The 9,691-nt window shown below is 38.3% G+C and overlaps 1 long non-coding RNA gene across 1 annotated transcript; it reads left to right on the plus strand.

The window, feature by feature from the left end:
- The first annotated feature begins 3,280 nt into the window (after positions 1-3,280).
- LOC140943924 (uncharacterized) lies at positions 3,281-6,286 on the plus strand. The gene is made up of 3 exons (XR_012166651.1): positions 3,281-3,632; positions 4,499-4,597; positions 6,136-6,286. It is a non-coding gene; the product is annotated as an uncharacterized lncRNA (long non-coding RNA).
- Positions 6,287-9,691: the final 3,405 nt, after the last annotated feature.

The following is a 9,691-nucleotide window of genomic DNA, read 5'->3' on the forward strand; positions in this document are numbered from 1 at the left end:
GGATCAAACAAAGATCACCTAACGTAAATGCAGAAAACCTTACTTTTATCATTAGCATGGTAGGGTCGATGTTTGGTTATTGCCCTACGTACATAACTAACAAGTCAGGAGCATACCAAGTGACTCACAACATCTTTTCTATGATCGCAATACATTCAGCATTACTTGGGCAACAGGCGCCACAAACCAAGTTTGAATATGTGTGAGATGCTATAGGAACATACAACAAAGACTTGCACCGTAAAACACTTAAACCAGGAATTTCTTTTCCGGCGGGTTACGCGTCACGCACTTCAGGAATGTCATCTTCCCTCGTGTTGACAGATTGAAAACATATACAAACTTAACTTCGATTCTGCCGTGATGCGGAATTTAGTTAGCAGTACTGTGACCCCGTGTAACATTTAAATTCAGTAAAGTAAATAACTTTTCTGATTTTAAGGTTTCAATACGATTAAAACTATAGCAAGCGAGTATTTCGACAATATTCCCCTCTATTAACTGTGATTTGAACTGCGTATTCGTCTCTTCATTTATATGGTTTATCGCAAAAATCAGTTGAAAGGAATCATGTTAAACCGAACAGAAACGCCGAAAAATAATCTGAAACCGTTACAACTCTGACTAGGGTTTAAATGTCGAAGTAACTTACGTTTGCGAAGGATTAATATTCCAAGCGTCGAAATTTGCTTGTTGCACGCGCTTTGCTGGTGTCAAAATACCCTTCAAGTTTTGGTCTCTCGACGGTGTGCATTTGGAATGCCGCCAGAAATATTTTAACACAAACAACAGCAGAGGATATCCTTCAATATAGTTTTTGTTTCATATTTAAATTCCGTGTACCAACTGGGTTTTTGCGATGGTGAAGCTAGGTCAAATTTGCCATTTTTTAAAAGTGCTGAAACCATGTTTCTTCTTGCGGCCGGTACAGTCACAGTTAAACGGTTTATTTAAAGTTAACTGCTGAATTATAAAGTAAAAATGTGTGTCTGTGTTGTGACTTGATTTCATCTAGAGATATTATTCCGTTTTTATGTACGAGCGCGAAGAAAATGCTCAATTTTCGCTAATTTCATACTCGAAAGAGCGCCGATTTAGAGTTTTTCAAACTTTGCCTGATTCCTGAAAAAATAAAAAGCTCTTACAAGTTTTAACGTGATTTTTGAAATTAGTGTACTATAGAGATTATTTGGGCAAAATATGAAGAAATTCCAAAATTCACGACTGTCATCCGATTCTCGAAAATTACAGACATTGGCTCTTAAGTGAGCAAAAGAAGCAAACAGAGCATTAAAAAAGGCAGTTTGGATAATCAACAATGAATTAATTGTTCATAACAATAGAGAATCACGTGAAATGATTTACCTACCATCCCCCATAGACATTTATTAAGTATAGGTAGTAGCATGATTTGTAGTGATATATGGCATAAATACTACGAGTGATACTTCGAAATTGTTATAATTAATTTCACGAGCCGTTAGGCGAGTGAAATTTCAGACAATTTAGAAATAACACGAGTGGTATGTATGCCAAATATCAGGTACAAATCAAGCCATTATTTGTTTATACTACTACCCGCAAAGGTTTTGTAATTTTGACATGTAGGTATTTCAAATCAAGCTGAAATACCGCCGGTCTAAGGCAATCAACTTGCAGAAATTTGTCATGTAGTAGTATAATATCTCAAATTCTGATTGTCTATCAGCAGCCCAGAAGCAATTTTGTTTAATCATTCGTATGACTGAAGCCCCATTAGTATATATTTTAAATCCATGATTTATTAGAAAGCAATTTGCTTTTGTTTTATTATAAAATGGGAACAACATGTGGTCTCTGTCATCTATCAGACGGATTTTTAGCGGTGCTACTTTTTGCCCGTTGGTGTATCAACTTGCAATATAAGCGCTCGATCACCTTTCAGGTAAGAGGTAAGCTAAATGATTTTTAAAATACATCTTCTCTCAATTTTATCATTCTCTAAAGTTTAATGCATTCCATTTGGCATGTGATAATCCGCACTGTAAAATGAAAAGAGCCAAATCGACCCCAAAGGCCAAATCGGCCCCAATTTCTCGAGGGCCGATTTGGAACATGCTGGGCCGTTTTGGATAGAAAGAGTCAAAACAGTTCTAGATGGTACCAATTCGGCCCATCTAATTTCTGAATTGGCTACACTAAAAGCCAATTTGGCACTTCCTCTCAATTTGGCCCTTCCGATAGCCAAATAAAAATTCCGATTTGGCCCCAACAAGGTCTACGCGGACAGACCGCCTTTTGCCGTCAAACGGGGCGCAAGGAGACAGAGGTGTTCGGTTAAAGTAACCATACGTCTGACACAAACCAAAGTACGGTCCGTTTAGTCGAGCAAGGAACTAAGATAACTTTAACGTAGACCTAAAACCGTGACGACAGTCAGAGACTGTAAAGCTAATCATGGTTTCGAGCGAACCTTTGCCTCGAGCGAAGCCACGCTCCCGAATGTTCTGCACGTGATTTCAATAGATCGTTTTCACTGTCACGCAACAAAAAAATAAATTGGAAACCGTCCAGTGGAAGAAGCCGAGAAAATGACATGTTACAAAAGACTAATATATAAACAATTTGTCCAAGTCTCAGGTCTTTGTGAGTTATTTGCCGAAACGTTTCACGCACCCTTGTAGAGCTTTGTATGGAGACGCCATATTGGTGTACCGTTTTGGTCCACCAATATGGCCGCCGGAAATCAACAAAACATCTGGAGTTCACTTTTTCTATAAAAGCTCTTTCTTTTCACTCGAGAACCAGCCTACGTGCGCATAAACATATCTTGTAATACTTGAAATGGTTATACTGCTGAAAATCAAGAGGAGAGACTTTTTTCAACGAGACAGCATTCCTGTTTTGGTGTCACGCACTGTGAAAACTCGGAAGTTCGTATTGCTGTATTTTCGAAATGAAACATGCTACGGGAATGGAAACTTGAACAAAGATTTATTTTTTGTTTATCTTCAACCTAGTCTAAATAAGAATTCGTAAAACCTCGCTGTTTTGACTTCACAGTTTGATGACGTCACTGTGAAAACCATCTATATCGATAACACTACATGATGCGTCACGCAAACTAAACGCTGGGAGGGCGTTACAGTACAATATCCCTCGGTATTGATAGCAAACAAAGACCCAGCCATCATGTACATATATTTTCTGATTTATAAGTAAAAGGTTTTTAAAATTTCGAACGCCTGCCACGCAGGCTAAAACTGACACGACATGCAAACAATCGGAAACATATTTTTGGAAACAATACACAACTGGTCAGCGGGCTTTCCCTATGCACATGCTCTTTGGTGTCGTCCTTTTGGCGTCCATTTGAAAGTACTGCAACGGTTGCGAACATGCCAGTTACTTTGGGGATCAGGAGTCTTGTATTATACTTCTCGATAGCATCAAAGGACATTCAAGGTGTTGTTACTAATTATTTTCGAACTATGAGCCGTCGTTGATCCATCGCTTCGCTCTTGAAGTTCGTCGTGAAGAATCGGAGACAGAAGCCTCGTGAGGCGCAACGGTTTTCAAGATGAACTGCACAAATATAACAAACGCTCTCCAAGAATCAAGACTTTGCTGGAAAAAACCGATAGTAAGACCAGGTAAGCCGCCCTGATTCGCTTTCTTTCTACCAAATGCAAAAGACTGAGCTATTTTAACTACGTTTGATTAAACAGATTTCACGGTCACTCAAGTCCACCTTGTCGGAAGGCTTTGAAGAACGAGTCATTCCAGTGTAGATGCTTTTAATTTTATGATCTAATGATAAGGAAATAAGTGACCCTGTATTCTGTAGTTGAACCAGTGGAGGAGTTAAAAAGCACTTCTTCCATCCCCTCACTGTCCCCTATTTAAAACAGGGAGAATGATAAACAATGAAAAAACCTTAAAGCCATTTCAACTAAAGAAGATGGTAAGGATGGTGTGGTCTGGTTATACATTTACACTGTAGATTTCAGTACTTGTTTTGTTTTAAAGTAAGGTTTACCTTAACAATGCATTATTTCTCTTGTCTGATAAATAAGTGCAAAATAAATGCATTAAAAATAAAGAAATTTAAAACCCTTTAAACCCTAAGATCAAAATTTGAATGCTCATTTGTTGCCCTTATTCATTTCCTACAGAAGTAGTGGGAAGAAGTTGATAAAATATCAAGCAAATGGTGTGCTCATGTCCATAATTCTCATGAACACTCTGTTTTACAAAGCATTGATATTGCAAGGAGAAATTTGATGCTGATCACTCTTAAGGCTTAATTTAAAGGGTTAAAAGAATAATGTGAATTATAATAATAAAGTTATGCATAAAATTAGGAAATAGAACTTTAGGTTGCAAAATTCTGCAGGTGTGATTGAGGTAAGAGGGTCTGTCAGTCAATATGCTCCCAGAATTACACAGAAAAGTGTGTAAATAAACTTGGTGCTCCAAGTCAACCAGTTTTAATTTAATAACATTTCTCCTATGGCAGAAATAGAAAGGCAGGCATCCTTTTGGTAGTGAACAAGGTTCTGCGGCATTGATCGGAGTGCTAAGAGAACTTCGGGAGGAATTTATCACTATTGTAGAGGTAGGTGTTTTGGGAATAGAATGTTTTTCCTGATATTGTGATACAAAATACCACAGGAATGCTACAAACTCAACTGTACATTGAACCCTTAATGCTTGGAAATCCCAGATACAAGTGGAAGTCAGACAAAATTGAGATGCAATTTAGCCTTTTGTTATGAAGGTATGCCTTGGGGGCTATTCCCATCTTCAGACTACACCAAATCTCACAGAATAATAATGGCTTCATAATACTTAATGAATTTTGATTTACAGCTGCAAAATTTCTTGATTGGTGGGAAATACATGTACTAAGATAATCTCCTTGTATCAGGACATGCACACTGTAATTACCTCCTCAATGATGTGTGAATGTATTAGACATAATTATGCTATCATTCTTTTTCCCATAACATAAAGGAAGCATAATTTCAACAAACTATAATTTATTCAGTATACCATACATGCATACCTGAAAACTGGAAAGAAGTAATTAAACCCAGGGTTTGAGCTAGGATTTGATCACTGGGGGACAATTTGTCCCCTTGGCTAAAATTTTGGGGGACATTTTCATTTTTAGGGGGACAGAAATTTGTACACCCTTCTGCTGATGCAAAGGGGTTTGTCGTCTTAGCAGGGCTTCTGATAGGTCTCGGAAGAAAAAGTCAAATTTCGTGGGATTTTTAGGGACAAATTCCCGGAAAATCGGCCGATTTCGCGGGAGCTTTCAGGGCAAACTTCACCGAAAAGCAATCGGTAAAAAACGGCCGATTTTGTGGTTATTTTCAAGGCAAATTTCGCTACAAATCGATCGGTTTTGCGCTGATCAGACCAGCCTTTTTAACGTTTTTCTAACAGAAGTCATCATTTGCTCTTTCAACAACAATACGCTCCAGAAATGAACCAATGGCAAAGCCTTTAACATCATGGCTAGTGCCCAGTTTTTCGCAACATAATCTGTTTGCATGTTTCAGTGCCGAAGTTTCAAGATAAATTTGCAAGTTTACGGCAAGTAAATAGCCCCTATAACTAAAATAAGTTTCAAATATGTTGTACAGACATGTATTTGAAAAGATTTCTACCGAATTTCGCGGTATTTTTCGTGTTTTTGTGAATTTCGCGGCTCCGCGACCGCGCAAAGAATCAGAAGCCCTGTCTTAACTTGTCTTAGATTTCCGACAAAAATAGCAGTAGAGCGTGACTGAAATGTAACTTTGAAATGAACTTTAAAAGTGCGATAAAATATACTTTCCACGTTCTGTTTCAGCTTGCAATTTCTGTACTGAAATAAATCTCTTCGTGTGTGCTTCCTTTCGAATTTTTTCCCTAAATTTTGAAGGGGACAAATTGTCCCCTTGGCCGTTCTTTAAAGGGACAATTCCAATTGCAGTGCGGGATTGGCGCAATGGCGCGGCCTGGCTCAAACCGTGATTAAACCAACATTTTTTTGACAATAGTATTGTTATGACCATACTGACTTTTTGTGTGTATGCACTGTTTGTTGTGTTTTGATTATTGTTTTTATCATTTCTAAAATTACAACATTTGTTTTTGTTGCAGAGGGATGCAGATGTTGACAGGAAAATTCAGGATTTTGTTTTGATAAAGGGAGGCATTATTTGCCAGTTTCCTCAGAAGAAGATTGATGCAGTGATAGTATTGCTTGGGTGTTTTTATGTATTTAATGTGTCAAACACCCAATGTAAAGCCATCTTGACTTTTCTAGATCAGGCATTGCTTGAAAGTGGACTGGGGCAGACACTTGTCAATTTTTCCTCCCTTTTTCAATGACTTGGCAAATACCTCAGTTCTTGCTGAATGTAAATTCAGGACAACCTCGCAAGGTGTAGCCAAATTGTCAAAATTTTTTTTCATGGAAGTTTTCTTTCACCCTTATAGACCAAGATTTGGCAAGATTTTTTAAACATAATATCTGTGGAGTAAAATATAGTTTAAAACATTTGCCAAGTCATTAAGGGCTGGGCTGGTTTACCAGTAAGATACAGAGTCAGAACTGTAATCAAAAGCATAGAGTGTTGATCTAGATATAACACTAACATGGTATAATAATTATTATTACTCCTATTGTGACTCCTTCACTTTTGATCTAGTGAAAACTATAAAGCGTGGGAACAAGAATTTTGACTGGTAAGTCGTTTATCCTTCGATGATTCCACCTCTGCTTAATCTGGTTTTCTACATCATAAGCAGAATCTGAAGAGTAGAAAGTTTTGATGACTCCAATTCCATCAAGCTTCTAGTTATGACTTCCCTTGCAACTCTGATTTTTGATTTTCACTAGGTGATGAGTGCTCTTACTACTCTGAGTATGACCCTGACTTTGTCACAAGTGAAAACCACCCTTCAAAACGATTAGGTCAAGTCATTAAAGGCTTGCGCTAGCAAGGTAGACAGAGTCGGAGTCATAATCAGAAGCTTGAGAATTGATATAGCTAAAGCATCTTAGTTCATTATTGCTCTTACAACTCTTTTGCTTCAATCTAATATACATTGTCGGAATTGTTAGCAGGAGAACTTGACCAACTCTGACAATCATTTTTCTGTCAAAAGGGGAGTTATAAAAGAAACCTTAATTGACTCCAATTCTGGTGAGCTTTAATTAATGAAACCCTTTACAACTCCAATTTTTGATTTTCACTATAGGTTTTAAGTGTTCCTATGATGCTGATTATGATTTTGACTTTGTCTTTTGTGAAAACCGTTTTAAGAAGTAGTTACTTTGATCGCACCGAAGACAAGTGTCTCTCTTGGCCAATTTAATTCCTCCAATAATTCTAAATGTTCAATCTAGAAAAGTTGAGATTAACCGAAGATAATATTACATAAATGGGTTGGAATACGCATTGTTATGGTCTACACAGATCACAGTAACTTATTCAGAACTGAATAAATGTTTGAAATAAGCCTTAGTTTGGTTTCATTATTTATCAATACCCTAATTAAGGGAAAAAATCTGTAGGCCCCCACCCAAATTAAAAAAACCATAATGGCCCGATATGGGGCTGAATCGGCTACTTTTAGAGGGGTAGTTTTTAAGAGGGCCAAAATTTGAGGGGGCTGTTTTGGCTACTGGAAAATCCAAAATGGCCCTAGTGTTTTCCATATTGACCCTTTACATGGTCTAATTTGGCCCCGATTCAAGGGTCAATTTAGCCCCAAATTTTGGTGCCAAAACAGCCCCATCTCAGTGGGGCTGAATTGGCCCCAAAAACAGTACCATTCTGGACTCACCCGTTTCGGCCCCATTTTTGGGGCCAAATTGGCTCTTTTCATTTTACAGCGCGGGTGCGTCTTACAGTAGGCTAAATACCCTAAGTGAAGCAATTATTGTATGCAGTCTTCATTAAGACCTGCAAAGCTTACTTGTAAGACGGCAAATAAGGGACCGGTCATTATTTATCACCTGGGGGGGGGTCGGAGGATTTGGGGGGGATCACTTGATTTTTAGGAGAACAGAGGGGGGGATCAGTCGTAACTGAGAGCCCAAAAGGGGGGGATCACTGAAAATTTTGGAAGGATTCAGAGGGGGGACCACTCAAATCTGCTTGAACAATGCCAGTTTGAAAGCATACAACATAAATGTGCCCATTCTGCTGGGAGATGATAGCATATGCAATCTCAATTTGTTCTAACACAACTTTATTTAAAAAACGGAAGTCTGTCATACTGGCGAATGTGTGCATTTCAATTTATATCGAGAAAGCTTTGTTTTAACGCTTTTATATTTTTCCTTTTATAACGTGCTCATGACTTAGTTAATATTCATCTTTATATATATTTACATTATATATATTTACATGACAGGTGAATTCTAAATTGTGAACTATATAAACTTCTGATAACTGAAACATTGTAAAAAGCGTGTTTGTTTGTTTTTTCTGAGTTAAATACGTACCGAAATGCTTCAGAAAACAGTAAGGCCGAAATACCCTGTGCGGCATATCTTAGTAAAATAGAGAGTTTTATTGAGGACTCTCTCTCTCCACTACGTCCGAGGAGAGCTCTTTTTTGAATTTTGTCGGGATGCCTGCAATAAGCAAAGCGATGCAAGCTCCACACTCTGTTCCTGGTGTACCAACAACAGATGGGTGGGACCAGTAACAGAAAGAATCCCTCAGCCTGTGCCAGACAAGCAAAATCCCGGGCACTTTATGGATGTGTACGAAACGCCGACAACAGGTCGTGCTCCAGACGATTATCAACCGAGGAAATGTCTGAAGGACTTGTACTTTCTGTGCAACCTATAGTGTCGAGGAAAAGCATGTCATTGAATACCTAGGCCATCTAAATGATATCAACATCAGGAAGGATATTAGAACAAGAGAGGCTAAGGAGAAAAAACGGTTAGAAGAGGAACTAACATACAAGGACTACCAGTGGGGCATACTCTTGATTGAGAATGGGAAAGTTGAAAAGCTGAAGGTGAGACAGCTCGACCTGTACCTTAAGGAACATGGCCTGACCACTGTTGGTATAAAGCTGGACAAGATAAAGGCAATTCGCTACCATTACTATCGACAGAGAAGTCCAGGCAACGGGAATGAGTTGTCCAGCAGTGAGGAAGAGAGTGAAGAATCAGATACGGAGTTAGATGATGACGAGGATAGCGAAGATGATCTTGTCATTGCTGATCTCGATGAACAGTCAACTGTTCGTATGCCAGTTTTAACTTTTGTACCAGATGACCAAATAGCTGAAGTTACTGTACATGCAAACACTGGATGAAAAAAAAAAAGGAAAACAAAAAGAAAATAAACAAAAAAACGAACAAAAAAAAATTATAAAAATGTGAGCAAAGCTACAAAGGCTGATCTATTACACTATAGATGAAAATAAAAAAGGAGACAGGAACAGTGGCCGATCCTAGCCCTTCCAGATGGCCGAATTGTCGCTAAATATGACCTGCTGATAGGGACTTGGCGGACTGCTATTTGGCACTCTAAAAAAAGTAACTTTGCGGTTTCAAGCACTGATTGCAGTTTCAAGCACTTTGCAGTTTTAAGCAAGATTGCTTGTATGTCAACTGAATTCAGATGTCTGGATCCAGACTAGAAAAAGACACGGATCAAGAGACACTTTTAAAAAAAGACTGCGC

This window comes from Porites lutea, chromosome 7 (assembly GCF_958299795.1).
Source record: "Porites lutea chromosome 7, jaPorLute2.1, whole genome shotgun sequence".
NCBI classification, from domain to species: Eukaryota; Metazoa; Cnidaria; class Anthozoa; order Scleractinia; family Poritidae; genus Porites; species Porites lutea.